Genomic DNA, 27,925 nt, shown 5'->3' with positions numbered 1-27,925 from the left:
CAAGCAATAAGCATTTATTAAGCACCAAATGGGAAAAAAAGAAGAAGGAAGAGAGGGAGGGAAGGAGGGGTAAAGTAAGAAAGAAGCAAACAAGAAATGTAATACTGGCCTTTATGACGCTTGCTGTCTGGTTGCACTGGCAACCATATAGCAACCTGAGAATACTTGCAAAGGAACCCAGCACAAGTTTTGACTAGCAACACGTGCATGCAGTGCTGCAAAAGAGAATGTGCCAGCCCTGATACAAACTGGAGCCAATCTGAAAGTGGCAAAAAGTTTTCCACAGAAACTTGAGTACTTCCTTTTGGTATGCATATATTTTTTTAAAGCTACGATGTGAATGTTCATGAAATCTCAGGAAAGATTCTAAGCACTCTGCATGCGTGAATCTCCACAACTAGGAGGTAAGTGTATTATTATCTTCACCATTCAGTTGAGGTGTTGGAAACTTACAAAGGTTGAGTAAACTGCTGAGAATCAAACAACCAGAAAATTGGGATTTGTAACCAGTTCTCCCTGACTCAAAAGCCAAGAACAGTTTTAATTACCAGGAGACACTGTTCAGTCCCCGGAACGTTGCCTGGCACAAAGGAAGCAACCCGTAAGTGTGTGACTGAAGCATGTTTCCTTGGACAGTCACTTATCACTAGCCACAAAGATTTTCCTGAATCGCACAATGCTTGAAAAAAGATACATGGTGTCATGCATTATTATATATAATATTTTAATGAATAAACTCACTCTCTTTCTAGCTACATTTAAAAAATTATACTTGAAATACCTTGACAATTTCTATCATGTCTTCTAAAAATAAGTATTCTATTATACAGAGTGAAGTAAGCCAGAAAGAAAAACACCAATACAGTATACTAACGCATATATATGGAATTTAGAAAGATGGTAATGATAACCCTGTATGCGAGACAGCAAAAGAGACACAGATGTATAGAACAGTCTTTTGGACTCTGTGGGAGAGGGAGAGGGAGAGGGTGGGGTGATTTGGGAGAATGGCATTGAAATACGTATAATATCATATATGAAACGAGTCACCAGTCCAGGTTCGATGCACGATACTGGATGCTCGGGGCTGGTGCACTGGGACGACCCAGAGGGATGGTATGGGGAGGGAGAAGGGAGGAGGGTTCAGGATGGAGAACACAGGTATGCCTGTGGTGGACTCATTTTGATATATGGCAAAACCAATACAATATTGTAGTTAAAAAATAAAATTTTTAAAAAAAAGAAAAATAAATAAATTAAGTTACATTCAGAAAACAGGAATCTGATGTTTGACAAAGGAACATAAAGGTAAGGGTTTAGCAGGCTTGATTGTCCTTGGCCAAATCACTATTCTTCACTGGATATCAATTTCAGGGATAGTTTCATGCACCTTCCAGGTTTTCAAGTCTATGGTTCTGCGATTTGGAAACATGAATTGGTTTGGGATAAACTAATGAATAAAGAAATCTTTGTTACTTATTAGCCTTAAGGCAACAGGGAGCCAGTAGGGATGGATGGAAAATCAGGACTCCTTGATCCACTTGGGAAAGAAGTAAACTAATTTGTCTGTAGGGACTACTGGATTCCAAGGCTGTGATTAGTTAAAACATAATTTGGATATAAAAACATAAAATACTATTAAATAACTGGCAATCTTCTAGTTTAGACCTAAAGAGAGTTTTCCCTAATGGAGTAAATTAAATTACACATAGTAGGTACTCAGTAAGTATTTGCTGACTGAATTAATATTTCCCTCTCATCTTCTGAGAAAGCAAGTAAAGCACATCAAAGGGGCAATGGAGATCTGCTTCTCAGGAAGAAACTAAGAATTCAACGGCAGATGTGCTTTCAAAATTTCATAAAGTAGAAGATCTTTGGCGATGAATCGATTCTCAGGGCTCTATATTTCCCAGACATTTTGCTGATGTGATGTACATTTTCAATGAAAGTGAACAATTTACGAGATCATTATACGAAAACCAAATTAGGATATCCACTCCAAACCAACTGTCAGAACTTTTATTTTCAATGTCATCTCTGAATTACTTTGTGTTTGATTTCTCAAAGATTAAACACTTTGGGGAAAAGAGTGCTTATAACAGTGAAAAAAGTTATTTTTTTGTCAATTAGTACAGGACAAAAAGACAGAATCTACCACTACTGCATTCAGCAAGTGAAGGCCAAGGGATCTGATCTAGCAATGGGGACAGGCATGAGCAAGCACTAGCTATGTGTCTTGGAATCCCAATGCAGATCTAGAATTCATGGCAGGGCTCCATTCTTAGGATGTGTGTATGAGAGGAGATAAGGAGGAGAAGCAAGGCATGCTTAGTTCAGTCAGCAGAACCAACATGGTACACAGTGGAAGGTTGAGTCAAGTGCCTTAGATAGCTTCCTGGAACTTACTGTGGCCCTAATGGATTCTTATGTAAGCAGGACTCTAAGGAGCTAACTAGCTTCATCCTTGAAACTGTGATTCTGGTCCTGAAGGTGGCTTAGGGTTGGCAATCAGAAATTCTTTACCTTTATCAATTTGCCCCTGCTTCTTCCCAATGAACGTTGACAAAAGTCCTCTGAAAATGGATGGTGGTAGTAGATACTCTGGGTACGAAGCTGAAAGTGATCAAGATGCAAAGATTTGTCACCTTGAAATTCCCATACCAATGCTCCAGGGGAAGGATTAATTAATTAATCCATATTCCAGTGAGGACCTACCAGGGAAATATCAGAGGGTCCAGTTGTGAAAAACAGAGAGAAAGAGGCAGGAACTAAAAAATGACTACTTGGGCCCAAGTTCTGGCTCGTATTTTGTAGAAAGTAACAAGTAATTTGATTCTGGGAACAGGTGAAGTGAATGTTAGGACAGTTATGAAGATGTAGAGAAGGGTGGATTCAGGAAGTTTCCTGGCCAAATTAATTGGCTTATTTAGAACTGATTTGTTTTATGAAGGAATAATTGGATATAAAGTAGGAAAAGAAGGAATAGGAAAGGCTGATGGTGACACTGGAATTCTGAATTACTATACAGAAAAACAACAGGGAGGCATTGTAGATTACAGAACAAGGATGAGATACAAAGAAAAGAGTATTTATGGAAGATTGTTCTGGCAGGTGTGTGTGGGATGGATTGGTAAAGGGAGGAGTAAGATGACAGAAATGTACTGAGAAACTATTTCAGGAATTTCTGTCAAGTTTTTGTCTAGGGCAGTGGTCCTTATTTTCAAGTGACAAAATGCTCTACTGGAGGGTCTAATTTGGAAGACTAGAAGATTAAAATAATCATTATCAAGTTGGTTCTCATCTCTCCCTTGAATCCCTTCATCCATAATAGGGGAATATTTATAGGTACTTAGTTATAACCTGAACATTTTTATAGAAAACTTTAATCCGGCAGCTGGAAACAAGAAAGATTTCCTTTGCTCATCCCCTCTTTCACTCCCATGTAGCATGGGACAGGATGCTCAGAGACTGAGAAAATGTTTGAGCAGCGTGTGTACCAAGGAATCTGTAAATTATGATTCTCAACCAGGTGGTCAGTGGCCAACATGAACTTGTAATGACTCAGAGAAATTACTATTTGTAATAGTGAATGACGATAATGAGGATGACAATGACAAGAATGCTCACCATTTCGAGAAAATCTGCTCTGTACTAGAAACTGTGCCCCGTAGGCATTTCACACACACTGTCTTGAATCATCACAATAGTCTTGCACACTAGGCACAGTTGGGCTACTCCAATCTTGGACAAGATGAACATGACAAGTTGTTTAAAAGACTTGCTCAAGCTCTCAGCTTATTGAAAAACAGCCTGGATTTGAACACAGGCATGTCTGAGTCTATAGTACACTGTTCCCACTATGTCACTAATTTGAAGAATGACAGAAAAAGGACACAGTGTCTCATGAGCTTGTAGAACATAATTTATGGCCAGATTTGAGCACTACCATGTGTGATTAAGACATCTGCCCTCAATGTTTGAGAGAAACTCAGATATAGAGGTGCCAATATTTAGCAAATTTGAATGTGTTATCTAATAGAGGTAAAAAAAAAATCTGAGATGAAAATCTGTTTCATCAGTATTTTGGTAGAATTACCAATATCTTTGTAGAAACAGAGATAAGTAGGATGCTATTTTAAAAGATGCTATCTTATCACACATTATTTCACTAGCAAGCAGTCTATTATCCGTGGACACTTAGCCAATGTTGTAATAGACTTGTTGGAAGCCTAGTGGAAATAAAAATTTATGAGGCACAGCTTTATCTTTAAAACTTAAGTAATTCAGACTTTGAACTTTTAAAGAGATCAGTTCTACATAATTTAGTCAATAAAATGCAGAACCCTAACTACATTTTATTTGTATATTATGTAAATGTGCAAATTACCTTTAATCGTTTAAATAATAAATCTGACAGCTGAGGCTTGTTCCCTCATGGAGAGCACCCTCCATGGGCAGTCCTCCTGTTTATCTGTCACTCCTCCCCCTTGAAGGGTGCCCGGGTGTCTGCTGGCAAGGCTGCCCTCACTTTCTAGGCAGCTTCAGGCCTTCTGATCCCCTTCACTACCTCCCTGTCCAACACCTTGCCCAAGTCTCAAGAGCAGCTACTATATCAGATGGCTTTATAACAGAAGGGCAACGTGAGCTACAGAGGTGTACTTGCCCTTGTTTATACAGCTTGAAGGTGAGCCTGCTGAGATACTGATCTCTTAACCATCCTGTGAGACTTGTACAGGATGCACACTTTATATATTTTTGCATCTTGGGACTTAGTAAGATGCCGAACATGTTAGACGAACTCAATGAAGAAATGAACAAATACTTTGAATTCAAAGGGGGCTTCAGCTGCAGCCAACACTGTGCTTACCATCTACCCAGATGGACTGTCAAACAGACAGTGAGTGAGAAGGGAAAGAGACACATGTACCCCAATGTTCATCACAGCACTGTTTATAATAGCCAGGACATGGAAGCAACCTAGATGCCCATCAGCAGATGAATGGATAAGAAAGCAATGGTACATATACACAATGGAGTATTACTCAGCCATTAAAAAGAATACATTTGAATCAGTTCTAATGAGATGGATAAAACTGGAACCTATTATACAGAGTGAAGTAAGCCAGAAAGAAAAACACCAATACAGTATACTAACACATATATATGGAATTTAGAAAGATGGTAACAATAACCCTGTGCACGAGACAGCAAAAGAGATACTGATGTATAGAACAGTCTTATGGACTCTGTGGGAGAGGGAGAGGGTGGGGAGATTTGGGAGAATAGCATTGAAACATATATAATATCATGTTTGAAACGAGTCGCCAGTCCAGGTTCGATGCACGGTACTGGATGCTTGGGACTGGTGCACTGGGACGACCCAGAGGGAGGGGAGGGGAGGGAGGAGGGAGGTGGGTTCAGGATGGGGAACGCGGGTATACCTATGGCGGATTCATTTTGATATTTGGCAAAACTAATACAATATTGTAAAGTTTAAAAATAAAATAAAATTTAAAAAAGAAAAAAAACAAAACAAAACAAAATTTATTGACATAAAAAAAAAAAAGAAAAGGCAGTAATTGAGTACTTGCTCTACACTACTTTCTGGAGAAAAATAAAGGCAAAACAGATAGCTTGGAAAATGATCTACTTCTCCGTCCCTGCTGCTCACCACCTCAAGGCCCAGTTAACAGGCACCATCGAGCTGGCTCACTTTGCAGAGGTCTCTTCACTTGCCATGTGCCAGATCTGTTTTCCCCAGACACCATACAGAAAGGGCTCTGCTCAAAGCTTTAAACAGTTTTCTGTTTTCTATGTTTACTCAAAATCTCACCTCAGCCTATAGATCTCTCTCACCCAGTCTTATTTCTCATTATTTCCCCAAATGCATCTTTTAATTTTCAGTGTCACAAAAATATGCCACTATTACAATTCTGAATTTCATTTTGTAGTCTGTAATTTTCTGAGTAATGCAGCCAGCAAACTACTTTCTGCCACTTGTTTTTATACTGTCTGTTGAAGAATGACTTTTAAATTTTCAATATTTGAAAAAAGTCAAAAGAAGACTAATATTCTATGACTCGTGAAAATGACACAAAATGCAAAGTTCAAAATCCATAAAGTTTTACTGGGATGCAACCAACTTTTTTATATAGAACCTAAAGGCTGCTTTTATGCTGTAACAATAGTGATAAGTTATAACAAAGACCATTTGGCCCAGAAAGCCTCAAATATTTACCGGATGCAGTTTATGGGAAAAGTTTGGGATAATGGGATCGAACACTGATATCCAATTGTTGAGTGTCTACTCTGTATGAGACACGTCTATTCACTCACTATTTCATCGAGACCTCTCATCTGGGAGAGAGAGGTATTTTTTTTTCTCATTGTAGATAAGAGACGAGGACTGAACAACTGAACTAACAAGTTTGAGAATCAGAAGCAGAGCTAAAACTCCTTGGATTTCACAGGTCACTCACAGTTTTTCCTCTGTGATGAGCTCTCTCTCCATATTCTTGAGAACAAATGAATACATCAATAAGTGTGAAATCACACAGTCTACACTGAATACATAAGCCATGTGGGATGCCAAGTAATGAAGTGGCTCTAGAGAAATCCAGCCAATTTAGGAAAAGTCTTTGTGCATCAATATAGCTTCTTGGTTTCTTTCTTCTCAAGTCCTAACTTTACCTGGCACAGAGTTGTTTGTTTTTTTTTTCCCCTCTAAGTTAAACATTAAACAATTGCAGATCCTTTCAGGTAGAACTTCAAAATTCCTTTTTATCACTTTTGTCTTTTATCTGTTGATCAATTTGTTCTTTAAAAGAACAGACTTTTTTCAAAGTACAATACTGTGCCTTGAGTCCCATAGGACAATTTTTAAAATCAGTCTTTCATACCACTGAGCTATCTGAGTTACCTAAGGTTACTGTCCTTTATTTTCCAGGACATACGGAATGGATTAAAGAGAAAAAGACAAAGAAAAGGTTAAAGTTTTCCCTGAAGCACCTGTATCTTGAATCTCACAGTCAAAACTAAGGAGAATCACAGTGATATGGAAAGTAAACAAAAGAAATCCAGCCAAGATAATACAGGTAAACTCGTGTGATTTTTTCTTTTAATGACCCAAGTGAAACTGATGCATTCGAAACTGATGCATTCTGACTTATAGTTAGTTCTGGCTCATGTTTAGAAGTAATTGACTGTGTAGCAGGTCCCATGCTTAATCCTTGTAAAGAAAACTGACCCTTAAGAGAACAGTGTTTTTCCACAGCTGTCTTCTGGACTTGCCTCTAATAATCAGAACCAACATTTATAAATCATCATCATGTTTTATGCTCTCTACATATATTAATGTATTTAACCCCCCAATGGCATTGTGTGGTGGGTAGTATTAATATTAATCCCATTTCACAGGTAAATAGCTAAAGTCCAGGGAGGTTGGGGGAGTTGCCTACTGCCATTCAGTTAGTGATGAAACCAGGACTGAACAAATGTAATTCGAGTGTATACCTCTAACCAAATGACAGACTGCTTATGGCTTGCTTCTGGATGTTTCACTATCATTTAACTAAACATGAAATGGTTAAGTGTATCATTTAATTGAATATTTTCATTGCATAAGTTGGTGACTGCTCCCCAAGAAAAGCCTGTTCATTTGATTTTCAGTATCTTTTTCTAAGGCGTAGCTATCATGAAGATGGATTACCCCAAAAGAGGGGATAAAAGCATTTAGTTTGGCGGCTTTACAAACAAAAAAAAAAGCAACAATAAATGTGTCCTTGTAGGAAATTCTAAATCTCATTTAGTACAGTCTTTAAGATTTTAGCATTTACATGAAGATACTGAAAACATCTATGTTTATAACTTGTCTGGAAAGTAATTTCACATTTTTAATGAAAAAAGATGATCAATGTAACAGCAGATTATCATGTTTTAAATACAGCAACACACACCAAAAAAATCAATACGAAGTCATTAATCTAGTCAGAATGGAGACAACCTAGAGGCCAAAGACTGTCCAGATTGCAATGATTGTTTTTTGTAATGACATTCTTATTACAAATCTATTTGTGCAATTTTGAAATAATCAGTCCTAAGAACACAGCAAATTATACTGAGAAGAAGAAAAACAAGGGAAAAAAGCAAACCCTTTTGCTTTCTCTCAAATGGCATTTGTTTAAGATAAAAGGAAGAGCTCGAATTCCCCTACTGTCACAGTCTCATTTATTTTGTTAGTGCAGTGGGACCACTTATCACCATTTACTTTAGAGCACAAACATGTATTTTTTCCCCCTATTTTCTACCTCATTCCAAAATAAATTTATGGAGTCAAATAGACTATAGAAGAAAAGCATTTGTCATGGACTTTGTTATAGGTTTATACTTTAAGGTATTTTTTAAAAATCAAGGAAAGATATGATGACTGCTAAACCCATCTCTCGTCCCTGAGTTAGATCCAGGAGACATTTGTAACATAAGATTTTTCCATTCTTGCACTATTTCCAAATCTCAGCTAGCATCATTGTAAACACGTGACAGACAGAGGCTGATTCAGTTTTCCACAAAATGGCCACCTCTAAATTAAATGTAGCTTGGGAGCTGTCCTGCTATGTTCTAATGGTAAGAATTTCTGAATTAATCAGGTAATTATAAAAATTATTTTCTGAGTCCCTACACTTATTTAGGTAAATTTCTATACTATCATTATGTTCCTAAGGAAACCAATGAGTACTTTTGAGCTTGATTTATTTTCTTAGGATGCCATTTTAAGCTAAAAAAAAAAAATCATAACAGAAGACGAATTTTCTTAATAAAAGCAGAATAGTCGATGCTAAACTATTTCATATTGTTCTTGGTTGCTGAAGTTTATGGTAGTGCCACATTATGTATCACTTTCATTATAATACTTTGGCTGTAATTATCTTATGTAAAAATATAGTCAATACCATGAAAGCAAATCACAGATTTGGAAAGTGGCAGAATTAGTGTCAGATGCAGTATCATTACATATGCTTTGCTCTCTCATTTTAACGTTGATCAGTCTGGATTATGGATCCATATTTCTTCTATTCTGAGTAACCCCCATGACAATATAAAGAGGGAAATCTTCCTTCAATCACAGATTTGTGGATTAATGAAAACCAATACTATAAAGCAATGTTATCCTCATCTTTTCAAGTATATTGAGATAATTTTGCCTCCAGTTACAGTGGTGTAGTTTCTATTAGACTACAGAGAAAAGCTATAAACTCTGAGTAAAACTACCTGAAGGCACTGGAGAACAGCAAAGCCTAGACCAACTGTTGGAGAAGGAGGGTGGGGTAGGGGGAGGAGGAACAGGAAGGAATATAAACTTGCAAAAAGGTAACGACACACGAAGGATTCTGTTTGTATTAACATATTTTTCCTATCAGAGGACAGACCCTAGTCAACACCATGTGAGGTACTACAACTCAGATATAAGCCTGCAGTTTTACTGTCAAGAAGACCCAAAGGATAAAGTTAGAGATGCCACAAGTCAGTGAGAATGCTACTAAGGAAATACAGTCAGAGAGGGAAAATTTCATATTCCAGGCATAAACTCTGCCCAAGTCTCCACCATGAACAGATCAGACTCCAAGGAGCCCAACTAAGCCAAAAGAGCTGCACAGAGATTCCAGCTACTAAAATTACAAAAGAGATAGGGGTTTAGTCAAGTTGACTGCTAATTTTGTTTTCAATATTCATCAGAATATAATAGAACACAGAGCTTCTCCATCATGGAAAAAATCAAATATAAAATCCAAAATTTAGATATACACAGAAACAAGAAAACATGGCACATAATCAAGAGAAAAGGAAATTAATGTAGGCTGAGCTTGAAATATCCAATCAGCAGGAAACCATTTAAAAATAACCAAAACCAAAAGTGCAAATAACAGAAACAAAAATGGAAAATATCTCAAACTAAAAAGCCTCTGCACAGTAAAACAAATAGTCAACAAGATGAAAAGGCAGAATGGGAAAAAAATTTTCCCTACAGAATGGGAAAGTGTCTGCAAACAACCTAACTTCTCCAGGTTTAATATCCAAAACATACTGGGAAAAGAAGCAACTCAAGTGCAAGCAAGCACACACGCACACACAAATAATCCAATTTAAAAAATGAGCAAAGGACCTGAACAGCTATTTTTCCAAATAAAATATTCAAATACCTGACAGATACCTAAAAATGTGCTAAAAGTCACCAATCATTATGAAAATGCAAAAAAAAAAAAAAATAGATATCACTTCATCCATTAGAGGGCTTCCCTTGTGGTTCAGATGGTAAAGAATCTGCCTGCAATGCAGGAGACCCGGGTTTAATCCCTGGGTTGGAGAGATTCCCTGGAGAAGGGAAAGGCCACCCACTCATGGACTCTATAGACCATGGGGTTGCAAAGAGTGGGACACGACTGAGCCATGTTCACTTTCACTTTCACCTGTTAGAATGATTTGATCAAAAAGATAAGAAATCACAAGTGTTGGTAAGGATGTGGAGAAAATGGAATATTTGTGCACTCTTGGTAGAAATGCAAATTGTACAGCCATTATAGAAAACACTAAGGATGTTCTTCAAAAAATTACAAATAGAACCACCATATGATCTCACACGCTATGCTTAAAATTAATGCTTAAAATTCTCCAAGTATTGCTAAAGTAATGCTTAAAATTCTCCAAGTATTGCTAAAGTAATGCTTAAAATTCTCCAAGCCAGGCTTCAGCAATACATGAACCATGAACTTCCAGATGTTCAAGCTGGTTTTAGAAAAGAGGAACCAGAGATCAAATTGCCAACATCTGCTGGATCATCAAAAAAGCAAGAGAGTTCCAGAACAACATCTATTTCTGCTTTATTGACTATGCCAAAGCCTTTGACTGTGTGGATCACAATAAACTGTGGAAAATTCTGAAAGAGATGGGAATACCAGACCACCTGACCTGCCTCTTAAGAAACCTGTATGCAGGTCAGGAAGCAACAGTTATAACTGGACATGGAACAACAGACTGGTTCCAAATAGGAAAAGGAATCAAGGCTGTATATACTCACTCTGCTTATTTAACTTATATGGAAAGTATATCACAAGAAACGCTGGCCTGGAGGAAGCACAAGCTGGAATCAAGATTGCCGGGAGAGATATCAATAACCTCAGATATGCAGATGACACCACCCTATGGCAGAAAGCAAAGACCTAAAGAGCCTACTGATGTAAGTGAAAGAGGAGAGTGAAAAAGTTGGCTTAAAACTCAACATTCAGAAAACTAAGATCATGGCATCTGGTCCCATCACATGATGGCAAACAGATGTGGAAACTGAGAGATTTTACTTTCTTGGACTCCAAAATCACTGCAGATGGTGACTGCAGCCATGAAATTAAAAAAACGCTTGCTCCTTGGAAGGAAAGTTATGACCAACCTAGACAGCATATTAAAAAGCAGAGACATTACTTTGCCAAGAAATGTCTGTCTAGCCAAAGCTATGGTTTTTCCAGTAGTCACGTATGGGTGTGAGAGTTGGACTATAGAGAAAGCTGAGCACCGAAGAATTGATGCTGTTGAACTGTGGCATTTGAGAAGACTCTTGAGAGTCCCTTGGACTGTAAGGAGATCCAACCAATCCATCCTAAAGGAAATCAGTCCTGAATATTCATTGGAAAGACTGATGCTCAAGCTGAAACTCCAAATACTTTGGTCACCTGTTGCAAATAACCAACTCACTGGTAAAGACCCTGATGCTGTGAAATATTAAAGGTGGGAGGAGAAGGGACGACAGAAGAGAAGAGGGTTTGATGGCATCACTGACTCAATGGACATGAGTCTGAACAGGCCCCAGGAGTTGGTGATGGACAGGGAAGCCTGATGTGCTGCAGTCCACGGGGTCGCAAAGAATCAGACATGACTGAGCAACTGAACTGATGCCTTTACAACATGGTAGCAATTTGATAAAATCTACTTTCTTATTTAATGATATCTCCAGCCCAGACTGTCGAAGTTTCATAACATATTTCTCAGGAACATACATAAGTTCTTCCTTAAATGCATTTTCTTGTTCTTCTTTCTAAAATTCACATTTACATTGTCACTACTCAGATCCTTTACTATTTCACACTGTGTCTTGCCCTCGTTCCTTCTCTAATCCTATTTTTCTCAGATCTTTCATTCACACTTCCTACAAGATCATTCTTTACAAAATATGGGTACAAAACAGCTCCAATATTTGCATAAGTCAATACAGTCTTAAAATAATATTTGAATCTGGAATGACCTAAAATTTCATTCATCTATAATTTGGCTAATGCCTTCAACCTTATTTTCTATAATCCCTTTATTCAAGGCCTCAGAAAAAAGGAAAGCCATATATCATATAAATATTTAAAAGGTATAAATCAAGCAACATAGTAAATAAAATCTACTTTGTATTTCTACTTTTATATACTTTCATATGAATAAAATTTAAAAATATGGGCAAATAGGTTTTTATGATTTAAAATGAGCAATGTTTTACCATATGTAAAACAGATAGCTAGTTGGAAGTTGCTGTATAATACAGGGAGCTCAGACTAGGGCTCTGTGATGACCTAGAGGGGTGGGACAGGTGGCGGGGTTGGAAGAGAGGCTCAAGAGGGAAGGAATATATGTATACTGATGGCAAATTCACGTCATTTTAGACAGAAATCAATACAACACTGTAGAGCAATTACTCTCCAGTGAAAAATAAAGAGATAGCTAATGTAACTATGCTAAAGGTTACATAAGGAAATAAAGGAAAATATGCACTTAGTAAATAAACGAATAAGCAATCTCAGCAGAGAAATAGCAAGTATACAAAAGAATAAAATGAATTTTGAATCCATTAAAATAAAGAGTTAAGTCAGGTAGGTTGATTCCTCCAGTTCCATTCTTCTTTCTCAAGATCGCTTTGGCTATTCGAGGTTTTTTGTATTTCCATATAAATTGTGAAATTATTTGTTCTAGCTTTGTGAAGAATACTGTTGGTAGCTTGATAGGGATTGCATTGAATCTATAAATTGCTTTGGGTAGTATACTCATTTTCACTATATTGATTCTTCCAATCCATGAACATGGTATATTTCTCCATCTATTAGTGTCCTCTTTGATTTCTTTCACCAGTGTTTTATAGTTTTCTATATATAGGTCTTTCATTTCTTTAGGTAGATATATTCCTAAGTATTTTATTCTTTCCGTTGCAATGGTGAATGGAATTGTTTCCTTAATTTCTCTTTCTGTTTTCTCATTATTAGTGTATAGGAATGCAAGGGATTTCTGTGTGTTGATTTTATATGGAAATACAAAAAATCCTTGAATAGCCAAAGCGAACTTGAGAAAGAAGAATGGAACTGGAGGAATCAATCTACCTGACTTCAGGCTCTACTACAAAGCCACAGTTATCAAGACAGTATGGTACTGGCACAAAGACAGAAATATAGATCAATGGAACAAAATAGAAAGCCCAGAGATAAATCCACGCACATATGGACACCTTATCTTTGACAAAGGAGGCAAGAATATACAATGGATTAAAGACAATCTCTTTAACAAGTGGTGCTGGGAAATCTGGTCAACCACTTGTAAAAGAATGAAACTAGAACACTTTCTAACACCATACACAAAAATAAACTCAAAATGGATTAAAGATCTCAATGTAAGACCAGAAACTATAAAACTCCTAGAGGAGAACATAGGCAAAACACTCTCCAACATACATCACAGCAGGATCCTCTATGACCCACCTCCCAAAATATTGGAAATAAAAGCAAAAATAAACAAATGGGACCTAATTAACCTTAAAACCTTCTGCACATCAAAGGAAACTATTAGCAAGGTGAAAAGACAGCCTTCAGAATGGGAGAAAATAATAGCAAATGAAGCAACTGACAAACAACTAATCTAAAAAATATACAAGCAACTCCTACAGCTCAATTCCAGAAAAATAAATGACCCAATCAAAAAATGGGCCAAAGAACTAAATAGACATTTCTCCAAAGAAGACATACAGATGGGTAACAAACACATGAAAAGATGCTCAACATCACTCATCATCAGAGAAATGCAAATCAAAACCACTATGAGGTACCATTTCACACCAGTCAGAATGGCTGCGATCCAAAAGTCTACAAATAATAAATGCTGGAGAGGGTGTGGAGAAAAGGGAACCCTCTTACACTGTTGGTGGGAATGCAAACTAGTACAGCCACTATGGAGAACAATGTGGAGATTCCTTACAAAACTGGAAATAGAACTGCCTTATGATCCAGCAATCCCACTGCTGGGCATACACACTGAGGAAACCAGAAGGGAAAGAGACACATGTACCCCAATGTTCATCGCAGCACTGTTTATAATAGCCAGGACATGGAAGCAACCTAGATGCCCATCAGCAGATGAATGGATAAGAAAGCAATGGTACATATACACAATGGAGTATTACTCAGCCATTAAAAAGAATACATTTGAATCAGTTCTAATGAGATGGATAAAACTGGAACCTATTATACAGAGTGAAGTAAGCCAGAAAGAAAAACACCAATACAGTATACTAACACATATATATGGAATTTAGAAAGATGGTAACAATAACCCTGTGCACGAGACAGCAAAAGAGATACTGATGTATAGAACAGTCTTATGGACTCTGTGGGAGAGGGAGAGGGTGGGAAGATATGGGAGAATGGCATTGAAACATGTAAAACATCATGTATGAAACGAGTTGCCAGTCCAGGTTCGATGCACAATACTGGATACTTGGGGCTAGTGCACTGGGACGACCCAGAGGGATGGTATGGGGAGGGGGAGGGAGGAGGGTTCAGGATGGGGAACACATGTATACCTGTGGCGGATTCATTTTGATATTTGGCAAAACTAATACAATTATGTAAAGTTTAAAAATAAAATAAAATTTTAAAAAAAAAGAGTTAATTCAATTAGGTTAAATAGTAGATTGGGGAGAAGTAGGAATAGGTGCCCTTAAAGATAAACATATAGAGAGAGCATTTAATCACAAGAAAAGAGCAGGGGCAAAGGGCTGAAAAAAATAAACACAGCCCCAGAAAGCTATGGGACAAAATAAAATGGTCTAACATAAAGGTACTTGGAGTTCAGAAAAGAAGATAAAGGGGATACAAAAAATACTTTAAAATAAAGGCAATATTTTGTCTAAAATGTGGCTGAAGACATAAATTTACAGGTTTAAGAAGCACTGCAAATACTAAGAGGGATACGTGCAAAGAAAACCACATGGCTGCTGCTGCTGCTAAGTCGCTTCAGTCATGTCCGACTCTGTGCGACCCCACAGGCGGCAGCCCACCAGGCTGCCCCGTCCCTGGGATTCTCCAGGCAAGAACACTGGAGTGGGTTGCCATTTCCTTCTCCAATGCATGCAAGTGAAAAGTGAAAGTGAAGTCACTCAGTCATGTCCAACTCTTCACGACCCCATGGACTGCAGCCTACCAGGCTCCCCTGCCCATGGGATTTTCCAGGCAAGAGTACTGGAGTGGGGTGCCATTGCCTTCTCCGAAAACCACATGGAGGCACATCTTAATCCAATTGCTGGAATCTAAACACTTCAAAACCTCACACCACCCAGAGAAAACAAAGCATTACATGCAGAACAACAGTTATCACTCACTAATGACTTTTTATCTGAAAAATGAAGTCCAGAAGATAGTAGAATGACATTTTTAAAGTGCTAGAAGGAAAAGAAAAAAAACTATCTACTCAAAATTCTGTACTTAGCAAAAAAGATTTTTAACTAAATGAAAATTGAGATCTGTTATGAGACAATGTACATCACAAAAAGTGCTAAATAAACTTCTTTAGGCTGAAGACAAGTGCTCCTTGAAGCTTTAAAATGAACTAAGAGCACCTAAATGTTAAACGAGTAAATATACAGATTATCTTTTTCTTTTCTAATTAAAATATCATGAAATTGTAGTTTGGGGCTTAAAATGTGATGATATCTAGATGAAAAAAATACATATGGCAAATAGAGAAAAGGAAGGAGGAGAAACGGGTAAATAGGGCTACCACTTACATTCCATATAAAGTGGTACAATAACAGATCTGAGTTGATGGTACAAGTATACATACAGACACACGCATATTCACTAGAAAACCTACAAAAAATAATTCAAAGAGGTATAGTTAAAAAGATAGCAGATAAATGAAGGACAAGGAGAACACAGACTCCAAGATTATCAAAGATCCAAGAAAGAGAATAGGATCTTTGATTCAATGCCAGAACCCCTTCTATGAGACATCCCACCCATTTTGCCCCTGCACTGCTCAAATGCTTCCAAATGAGAAGGTTCTTAAGGCAGCCTGTTGCCTTAACTTTTTCTGGTTCTTAGTTAACACTTCTATTGAACAATGCCTCTTCCCTCCCACAAAAGTCTCTGTTATTTTTAAATTAAGTATCTAGACATCAATTTCTTCCCTATAGTTTTCCTCCATTTATACCTGGAGAGAGGAGTCTGTTCTTTATGCCAATCATCTTCTCTCCCAGCAGTTCTTTGCTTTATACAACTTGCCAAAAATTTAAAGGACATGATTATTCATTTTATTTGTTGAATGAATATGCCTAGTGTATACTATGTGCCCAGTCACAACAAAATGAAATTAAAGCAAACAAGTAAACACCACCCATACAAGAAGTCAACACTCAGTAGGTGTTATCCTGAGTCAGACATTCTTAAAATCGTTCTTTAAAATCTTTTAAATGCTATTTAATTCTCACCTTAAAAAGGTATATTTTATAGATAAGACACAGAGGCATTAGTATATTTATATATACTAATATATAAATGTATTAGTATATTTATATATACTAGGTATAGTACAGACACAGAGGCAGAGGTATATTTTATAGCTAAGACACGGAGGCATTATGAGATTTTCCCAGGGGTAAAACTAAGGTATGAAGCAAGAATTGAAGGAATGAAACATACATCTAACCCTGGGTCTTTAAATAAGGCAGGGCTAGTGTTCTGATGTCCTTTGCCAGTGTCACTCCAGTTTTCTTTGCTTGCCTTTACACGACTCTTCTCCTTCTCCAGCATCACCACACCTCCCTGTGACAGACTACCTCTCATTCTCTTCCCTGACTGTCTGATTTTTCCAGAAACCCATGCCAGCTGGTTTTAGGGCACTTGCACAATTGACAATTCCATCTTAGTCACAAAGGTCTTCAAAATTGCCTTCTTATGCCAAATAGAATAAATAAAATGGTATTAAGCAATAAAATAATATTGTCAGAGATTACTAATCTTGCTTTAAATATAATAACATAATCAATATTATCATTACATATTACGTAAAGGACATCCTTGGTTACAAGACAGCTCCCAAAGTGTGAATTTCCAGACTTACCTTGAGTGTTCCTTCAATTTTCACATTTGATTTAGCTCTATCTGAATTATATTCTTTATTGATTTTCTTGGTGTATATTTCTGAAGTGTATCTTCTGAATAAAAGAGCAAGTTGATGTATGGACATGCTCCAAGCAGCAAAATATCTGGTTTGCTGGCAAGAATTTACTACTCTGTTAAAGAGTTACATAACTTACTTTTATAGGCTATTGTTTGACACAGTCTTGGTTTCTTATCCATGATACTGAGTCAAATATACTCTAGCAATAGCCCACAGTGTTCAATTTTACATGTCACTGTCTTGTTACATCACAGTTCATAGGTATTATCAAATAAGGTTTCTTTCTTTGCTATTCTCTTTGATAATTAATGTCAAAACCATGACTCTGTTTTGGTCTGTCTCCATCAAACTCTTGACATGTTGAAAATATCACTTTGCTTTAAGTGTAAGTCAGTTTCATCAGTGATGGTGTGAACATCTAAAACACAGCTGGTGTTCTTTCAACAAACATTAAGTTCTACAAATATTATACTGAGTGGCTACTATTTATAAGACTGTGCTAGATTCTTCAAGTGAGAGAGTTGAATAGGTAATGGCCTCCTGCAAGCAATTTACAGTTTATTAATGGAGACAAATATGTACTCAATTGAGTAACAGAATGCATCACAAAAATTATTAGGTAGCCTTAATTTTGTAGCACTGGATACTGGCCAATTACAGTGAATTACTTGCAGTACTCCAAAGCAGATGTTATTAATTCACCCTTGGTTACTGTCTAGGCCAACTGGTTGACTCCAGTTCTCTAGACCAGTGTTACTCACAATGTGGTCCAGAAACCTGGGTAGGTTTGTGTGTTATTAGTCCTCAGTGAGAAAAACAAGTATTTAGAGATGTTTATGAATATGTAAATGTATGCTTCCTGAATATAAAAATAAAATATTGAGGATTATATTTTATTACTAGTTTAGTTGATACTAACAATGAATTATGAATATTTTATTTACCTATATTCATCAGTTTTGAAAAATCCTCAGAACTAAGCCAAATATTACATTATTTCTCATCACAACACTGATCAATTTATAAGGATTCCAACGTTTGGTCACCTCAACTGTGAAAACCAGGATGTTAGATGAGATATCTTCTTATGTTGATATTTTATTCTATTTTAAATTTTGAAGATAAATATAACAAAAACATATTTGTTTTCTGAAAAACTAATTTCTTCATCATTTTGTAACTTCCTTGGAATATAACGCTTCATTTTTAAAGTCTATTTTATTGTATGGATTTTAACAGTTTTACTGAACGATAATTTACATACAATAATATATACATTAATTTTAGGTGTAGATTGATGAATTTTGGAAGTTGAATAGTCATGTAACCTCCCCCACAACAAGAACTATGAAAATCCAACTATCTCCAGCACAAGGGGAAAGCTGCAAAAGTGAAGGGCTCACTTTAGGTAACTCCCTACTTTCCCTCCTTCAACCTCATACTCGCCACCAGGATCTGTTTGCTTCTGTTCACTTCTCAATGCTTCTATATTTTATAATTGTTTTCTGTGGCAGGAACTCTCAGGTAGGAACTCAATCTATTATTCCCTAGTGTCTATATTTTGCATTTGCTTTTAAATTTCATTTTTACTCATTAATTTTACTGTATTTTACAAAAGTATTGGTCTATGATGTTTGAATTTAAAAAAAAATCTGGTTCTTCATTATAATAGTTTAAGAAGCATAGCTCCCAACCAGAGGGTCTCAACTCTTTCTATACACTCATCTGAGGAAGTCTGTAAAAAGTAAGAGATTCAGACCCCATACTAATTCAATCATCTCTATAATTCTTATTGCTGTAGGTAATTCTGATTCACACAAACTCTGAGAATCAGTCACTAGATTAGTATCTCAAAATTTGAGTTTCACCTCTTCTTGAAGCCACTCTGATGTTCCATTCATTTAAGGCTATACAGTAGACAGAGTTGACTAGCCAAGCTAAGATGTATTACTAGGTGGAGAATTCTTTAATATATGATGGCCATTAGTTTATTACTAACCTTGATCTTTTCATCCACAGATTGAAATTGGAATAGTGAAATGAGCAAAGACCATGTTTTGACAGTACATACCAGCAGGAATACAGAAAGTCCTTTTGCTATTAGTCAATGAAATGGGCACAAAGAATGAGGACCATCACTCTCCTCCTTAGGAAGCATAAACATTTTCTGTAAATTGCTAATATTCTCTCAAACACAACCTTCCCATTTGATTTCAATTTAACCTTCATGCAATAAAAAATTCCGAGGGCTTAGGTGACATTAGCAACAATCCTTATCTTTTTCAGTGGAATGTGTACCCTTCTGCTTTTCTCCAGATGCATGTCAGTTGCCAACTTTTCCTCTGAACCATGAGCAGCAGAATCACTGGGAAATTCTCAGATTCTTGAGTCTCACCTCTAACCTGCTTCACTGAAAATTCTGGACTGGAGCTTTATAACTAAGAGGGCTTCCTCATGGTTCTGCTGCACGCTACAGTTTGAGAACCACTCTAAAAGGAGATACTACATACTAACTCACACTACTTAACCTTGCTGGCGGACTTAAAGAAACAGTCCTAAGAATATAGCTGAATGTCAGCCACCAGGGAAGTCCAAGAATACTGGAGCGGGTAATTTACCCCTTCTCCAGGGGAACATCCCATCGCAGGAATCAAACCAGGGTCTCCTGCATTGCAGGTGGATTCTTTACTAGCTAAGCTACCAGGGAAGCCCAATAGAAGATACTACATACTAATTCTTACTACTTAACCTTGCTGGTGGACTTCAAGAAAGGGACCTAAGAATATACCTGAATGCCATCAAAGCTACAAAAAGGGAATTGTCTGCCAATGTTCCCCTTTCTTCTCTTTTCAGGTCTTTCCACCTATATGGCCAGCATTCCTAACTTACCCATTTTGACAAGGAAAATCTTGTATCTCTCTCCTAGGAAAGTATTATCTCTCCTAGGAATAACGTTAGTACTCTGAAGAGGATGTCTGGTAGTGAGAAAGCTTCTTTAAAAAGTAACATCCATTCCCATTACTTCATGGGAAATAGATGGGGAAACAGTGGAAACAGTGTCAGACTTTATTTTTGGGGGCTCCAAAATCACTGCAGATGGTGACTGCAGCCATGAAATTAAAAGATGCTTACTCCTTGGAAGGAAAGTTATGACCAACCTAGATAGCATATTCAAAAGCAGAGACATTACTTTGCCAACAAAGGTCCGTCTAGTCAAGGCTATGGTTTTTCCTATGGTCATGTATGGATGTGAGAGTTGGACTGTGAAGAAGGCTGAGCGCCGAAGACTTGATGTTTTTGAACTGTGGTGTTGGAGAAGACTCTTGAGAGTCCTTTGGACTGCAAGGACATCCAACCAGTCCATTCTGAAGGAGATCAGCCCTGGGATTTCTTTGGAAGGAATGATGCTGAAGCTGAAACTCCAGTACTTTGGCCACCTCATGTGAAGAACTGACTCATTGGAAAAGACTCTGATGCTGGGAGGGATTGGGGGCAGGAGGAGAAGGAGACAGAGAATGAGATGTTTGGATGGCATCACTGACTCGATGGACGTGAGTCTGGGTGAACTCCGGGAGTTGGTGATGGACAGGGAGGCCTGGCGTGCTGGGATTCATGGGGTCGCAAAGAGTCGGACACGACTGAGCGACTGAACTGAACTGAACATTCTAATACTGGGGTTTGGGGTGTCATAGATCTCTATACTCCATGATAGAAGATAAACTTCTGTGATTCATGTTTGAGGCTGGCCTAATGTAGGGTTCTGAGAATTGCTCTCTTATAAAACCTTAATTTCTATGGGAAAACATTTATTTCATCTACCTCTACCTTTATTTTCCCATTTTATTCTTTAAACATTATGAAATAAATGCACGGTAAGATTTTTTTTAAGAGATTTTGTTGACTTGCCTCATATCTAGGTTTAATAAAATGTATTTGCTATTCTAAACAAAATTTAACTGTTGGTGCTGTGTTGTGATTATCCTGGTAGATACAGAGCAGGCAGTTTCTTAAAGACCCCTTCAGAATGACCAAAGTCCATTATAAGTCCTCAAGTACTCTCAGCTAAGGCAATATAACCAGGATATCAAGATGTCTATAAATTTTAACCTGAATATTTACTTAGAAATCCCCAGTGTTTCTCACCATATGCATAAGTTGAGCTTTTGTCTCACAAGTCAATTACAATGCTCACAGTTGTTTGTATAAGCAACTGAGACATTGAACACAATTTAAATGATATAATTTGGAAAGGGTAAAAAAAAAAAAGGAGAATTACATCTCTCAGTGTGCCTGTTTTATTTTAATGGAAAAGTGATTGAAAGGGTCCTTCTTAACATTCACTCCAGTAACCCACGTAAAAGCTGAACTATAATTAAATTATTTTCCTTCCTAGTAATTAACTGGGAATTTCTAATCATTTAATCTGAGCATGTTTTGATTCATTAAGAATCCTGTTCAAATTTTATTTTTTTTTCCCTATCAGAGTATTAAATCCTCTTAAGAGCAAGCATATAGAGAAACTGATGTGTTCAGGCCAATAAATAGTTCTGATTGCCTTGCTTAGGTGAGAGAGGATGGGGGATTTCTGATCAAAATTATTTAACAATTATCCAATCCACTGATAAATTAGCTGAGTGTTAATTAAGTTACACCTGAAAGGCAGATACTATATGACTCAGGAGCGATTAGGAGTGGTTCCATGAAAAACACAGAGTAAAAATAAAGTAACAAATGTTGAAAAGGCTAAGAAGTTCAATAAAAATGCCATGATAACAGGTATAGGAGCTCATTTTTAATTTGGCAGAAATGGAAAAATCTTTGTTTTGCAACAAATATAAATGTATTCTGTAAGACTGAGCACTGTGAAAAAATGCCATTCGAGTGTCTGAATCCCAAGAGTTAGTTCCTGCATACATTAATATGTCGAGAAAGACTCCATCCAATCAACTGAAAATCTCCAGTGAATTCCTCATTCTCTAGGAAGTATGTTACATACCTCTGAAATGACAGTCTAGAAATCAAAAGTAAAAGTGAAACTTTATCCTTTGCATTTTGTTGTTTGAGAAAATAATAAAGTGGTAAAGAATTATTTTTCTGCCTCTATTGTCTGCAGTAGTCTTTGGTCCTGAATATGTATTACCTCCAAATAAAATTTTCACTTGCATAAGTGGAGATCTATTAAATTTATCATTACATTTGGGTCATAAAATTCTACATATTAGTTGTATGGCACTTGAAACACTGTCAAATTCTAACTGCATCACTACAATTTACAGTGAGTCAAGCAACAGAAGTAAGCAATGAGAGAGGCACATATGGTCTTTGTCACAGCGTCAGCTCCTGAGGGCAAGAGCAGATAACATACAAACTGACTCGTATGGCTGTATTCCAATAAACTTTATCAACACTGAAATTAGAATTTCATATAATTTTTATGTGTTACAAAACATCATCCTTCTGCCTTTTTAAAGCACTTAACATGTAAGAGCCTTTGTTAGTGGGCCATATAGACACAGGCATTGAGCTGGACCTGGCCTGTGGGTTATTATTTGCTGACCTCTGGGATAGATGTACCCCCATTTAATCCCAAAGTGATGGACACTTGGATTGATTCTAACCTTTGCTATAAGAGTGCTTCAATAGCTAGTACTATATGACATTTATCACCTGTAAAAACATGAGTCTAAGTTTCTATTAATAAAAACAAACCTCTTGGTTAAAAAGCTATTTGCTTTTGCAGTTTTGATAGATATTCCAAACTGCCGTCCACTGCTGCTGCTAAGTCGCATCGGTCGTGTCCGACTCTGTGCGACCCGAGACGGCAGCCCACCAGGCTCCCCCGTCCCTGGGATTCTCCAGGCAAGAACACTGGACTGGGTTGCCATTTCCTTCTCCAAGCCGTCCATTGAGACTGTATTAATTTAGACTCCCAGACTGAGTAAGTCTGTTCTCCACAGCCTTCCCAGAAAACTGTGTTAAGCTTCTAGATACTATCAAACTGATAAATGAAAAATAGTATATAAATGTAGTTTAATTCTCTTTCTATATAAATGAAGTCAGTATATTTTAATTTGCTTTATTATTAAGAGTTAAGAGATTTGAATTTTCTTTGCATGAACTACTGTTAGTATCCTTTACTCATTTTTCTATTAGGTTGATAGTCTTATTCTTAATTTCTAATGTTTCCATACATGAGGCAGGCACAATTGATAAATTAACTAGAAAATAAGGTGTAATAAAGTAGAGATTTTTGTCAGTTTTAGTCATTGATATAACCCCTGCCCTTAGATAAGTGGCAGATAATTAATCATTAATTAGTCTTTATAAATGAATTATAACCTTTTTCATATTTACACTTTGCTTATGTTGATTCTTGCTTATGTAAAAGTTGTTGTTGTTTTTTAATGTATGTCTATAGCTGACCATTGGAGAAGGCAATGGCACCCCACTCCAGTACTCTTGCCTGGAAAATCCCATGGACAGAGGAGCCTGGTAGGCTGCAGTCCATGGGGTCATGAAGAGTCAGACATGACTGAGTGACTTTCACTTTCATGCATTGGAGAAGGAAATGGCAACCCACTCCAGTGTTCTTGCCTGGAGAATCCCAGGGATGGTGGAGCTTGGTGGGCTGCGGTCTTTGGGGTTGCACAGAGTTGGGCACAACTGAAGCTTCTTAGCAGCAGCAGCAGTATAGCTGACCATCAATATTTTATAGCTTCTGGTTTTTGAGAAATATTTAGTAAGAGCTTGTCTGTTCCAAGGTTAAAATGGAGTTCTTCCATGTTTTCTTCCTGCAGTTTTGTAATTTCTTCTTTTCACTTAAATCCTTTTTTCTTGAGATATATGTAAGAGATTCTTTTTTTTTTTTCCTGGAATACTACCCAGTTTTACCAGCTGCACTGCAACCATCCTGCCTCCACTATGAAATGCCTCTTTTGCCTGCTGCTTATATACATGAAGAGCTTCTCTGGTAGCTCAGACAGTAAAGTGTGCCTGCAATGCGGGAGACCTGGGTTCGATCTCTAGGTCAGGAAGATCCCCTGGAGAAGGAAGTGGAAACCCACTCCAGTACTCTTGCCTGGAAAATTCCATGGATGGAGGAGCCTGGTAGGCTACAGTCCATGGGATGGCAAAGAGTTGGACACAACTGAGCAACTTCACTGGTTATATACATGAAAGCTATTGATATCTGCATATTAATTGCATAGTCTAGGACCCAGTGGAACTTCTGATAGTTTTATATTTTTAGCTACTCTTTTATTTTCCAGATATATAATATTATCTATATTGTCTACAAAAGAGTATGAGTTTTACCAATTCCTGTATTAAAAACAGGAATATTTAGATACACTTCACATACCATAACATTCATCCTTACCACCTCTTTTTAAAATTAATTAACCTTTAACATCTCTCTCTTGTGTAACTGTTCATCCAGTAAATGTTAAACAATACTGGTAAAAGATAGATTCCTGATTTTGTTCCTTCCTTTAGTCGGGAATGCGTCTAGTGTTGTCCCATTGACTTTGATGCCAGTTTTAGAACTGAAATAGATGTAGTTTGTAACATTAATAATGCATTTATCTATTCTCCTCATAAACAGTTTAGTTTCTCAAATGTAGTAAGCATCTATGAAAATGATCATGACCTTCATTTTCAGCTCTTACAATCAGCATATATATTCTTTCCCTGTTCTATTTCACTTTTGATTTCCCACCTCCCCACCCTACTCCCCTGATGAAGTTTGTGTTGCATTCACTCCATGTGGCTTCTGTGGTAAACTTTGCTGCTTTTGGCAGTCCCTAAGCACTTCTGAGTTAGCACACTTGGCTGTCACCTACTTTCACTGAAAACAGAGTTATCAGGTTTTTTCCTTCATTCACCTTTTTTGCTTTAATATGATATCCAGAAAGAAAAGGAAGAAATTGCTTTTTCATGCCACCAGGCTTGTACAGGAACTACAAGTCCTTCTAAAATATAAGCATTGCTGAAGATAAATTATGCAATCTTAACCATTTGTCCTCAGATGGACAATGACCACTGCCTAGTTATCTTCCCATTTTTCACTAGTAGGAGGTCTGTCCTGATACACACAACTGTCACATCTCTTCCTCATCCCCCTTAAATAGTAAAATAGCTCCATTTTTATTGCCCTCTTGCTACATGGCAGGCACTGCTCTTAGTACTTCAAAAGCATCACCTCCTAGCTCACTTGTGAGGGAGGCACTAGAGAAGCGGGGAATAGGAGTGGTTAAGAGGGTGGGCTCTAAAAGCAGAAAGTCTGGTTGGAATCTGCAGCCATAAAATGCTGAGGGGACCTACTTCCAGGGCTGCAAAGAACATACAGAATATATGAGTGCCTAGGACTTAGTATGAGATGAGATACTATGAGATACAGGAGAAGAGCACCCAGAGTAAGCTCTTACCAAATGTTTGCTATCGTTATCCCAACTTTACAGATGAGAACAGAAATAAATAACTTATTCAGTGTTCTATAACTACTAAGTGATAGAGCCTTGATTCAAATCAAGCGAGTCATTCTCCAAAGCCTCTGCTGTCAACATAGTCTATTAGTTAGCTACGGCTACCATAATAAGGTATAACAAACCAGGTGGCTCAAACAAAGGAAATTTACTGGCTCATGGTTCTGGAGGCTAAAAGGCCATGATTAAGGTGTCAGTAGGGTTGGCTGTGGGGAAATCACTAGCATTCCTTGGCTCTTAGGTGATCCATCACCCCAATATCCACTCTTAGGTTCACTTGACATTGTTTCTGTCTCAGTGATTGTGTCTAAATCCCCCGCTTTTATAAGGACACCAGTTATATTGGGTTAGGGCCCAACTCTACTCCAGTATGACCTCATCCTAACTTAATGTATGTCTCCAGTGACTGTACTTCCAAATAAGGTCACATTTTGAGGTACTGGGGGTTAGCACTCCCAACATATAAACTCAACCAATAACATACATAGCAGTAAGCAATACTGTGCCCCTCACCTTCTTATATATGTGTATTGTGCTCTGAAAACTTCAAAGATATACCCAGATTTTATCCATTTATCTATTATTTTTCTTTATATGTGTATGGATTTGCAATACCTGTATGTCTATGGATAGGTAGTATCTGCATGTGTTGCATATGTAATTACTGCATGTCTAGGGGTATTTAACTCTGTGCGTCTGTGGCTATACCATCTATTCTTTACTTAATTCTTACAAAAATTCTGTGAGGCCCTATTATTACATTTACTTTATGGATAAAGAAACTGCATTATATCTGAGTAAACATTCACTCATTCTCCTCCAGCCTCATGTTCTCTCTTTAACATATAGTCTTATACTTCATGGAGCCAAGAGAAGGCATCAGACAGGATTCCACCAGGCTCCCACCAGCACCTCTGCATAATCTGCTTGCATCTCTGCTGTTGCCATGGACAGAGCATCTTGACTTATCTTGTTGGATATGGTCTTTCCAGAATCACCTTCTTCAGCATCAATAATCATTGAAATAAATGTACAGAAATTAACACATGTGCTATGGAAAGAAAAAGAGCCATGATAGAAATAACAGGCAGTGTGGCCAGAACACCATATGAAAGGTGGTGGCACTAAATTAAGCTGGAGATGTGGACAGAGAGCCAACGGCAGGGAGCTTTGCATGGCATGGTTAAGAAGATCTATTTTATCCTCACTATAGTGAGGAACCACTGCTGCAAATGGCATGGGCCAGTTTCCATGGAAAGAGATAATTACAACAATGTGGCCAGTGCTATAATTCAGCACAATATTGTGAGGACACAGAGGAAAGGTGGCAGCTCTGTAAGTGGCGTTAGGAAGGCCTTAGAGAAAACACCTGATCTGACAAAGGATCAAGTGGGAGTTCTCCTCAAAGATGACTAGCACTTAAATATATGCTTTGCCTTTTCACACCAAGAAGGTGCTGCACTCACTGTATAAACTCATACTACACAAGCTTCCGTGGGCTGAAATTCAGATTTTTATTTTCCTCATGCACTTAAAAGAATAAACTCAGTAACAATAATAAATGGAAATATTTTTTCAAACAGAATCTGAGATGTTAAAACATAAAACTTAAACCAAGCTGGGCTCTGAGCAGAGAAAACAGTCACATTAAGGCAAACAAGTGAACATGGGGGGGGAAAAAAGTGACAGCAACAAAGAGCTGGTGATATGACAGAAATGGAGCAGGGGACAGGCAGACATGGATGACAGAATCTTGGATTCACACCCAAGTTGGATTCCTAACTTTGTCACTTCTTGGTGACCCTGAGCGGGTCTTCCCACTGGCTCCCCTCCCTCAACTGGGTAATAGGCAAGTGGGCCTGATGATTTCAAAAGTCCCACCAGGCTGAAACATTCAGGGTGTCTCTGAGTCAATGACAGCTCAAGTAAGAAGGCCTCTCCTCGGGATGACCTATTGGTTTGTCACTGGTGAGTGA

At 37.5% G+C, this 27,925-nt stretch overlaps 2 long non-coding RNA genes across 2 annotated transcripts in view; one reads left to right on the top strand and one right to left on the bottom strand.

The window, feature by feature from the left end:
- Nucleotides 1-27,925, bottom strand: part of LOC112443450 (uncharacterized) — a 308,329-nt gene that overhangs the window by 254,768 nt on the left and 25,636 nt on the right. The gene's annotated exons all lie outside the window — the stretch shown is intronic.
- LOC112443449 (uncharacterized) lies at nt 14-19,733 on the top strand. The gene is made up of 4 exons (XR_003031820.2): nt 14-404; nt 6,947-7,094; nt 18,754-18,874; nt 19,486-19,733. It is a non-coding gene; the product is annotated as an uncharacterized lncRNA (long non-coding RNA).

The sequence above is a fragment of the Bos taurus genome, chromosome 22, assembly GCF_002263795.3.
Source record: "Bos taurus isolate L1 Dominette 01449 registration number 42190680 breed Hereford chromosome 22, ARS-UCD2.0, whole genome shotgun sequence".
In the NCBI taxonomy this organism is placed as follows: domain Eukaryota; kingdom Metazoa; phylum Chordata; class Mammalia; order Artiodactyla; family Bovidae; genus Bos; species Bos taurus.
The sequence above is the reverse complement of the archived record's forward strand: the minus strand, read 5'-3'. Positions and strand labels throughout refer to the sequence as shown.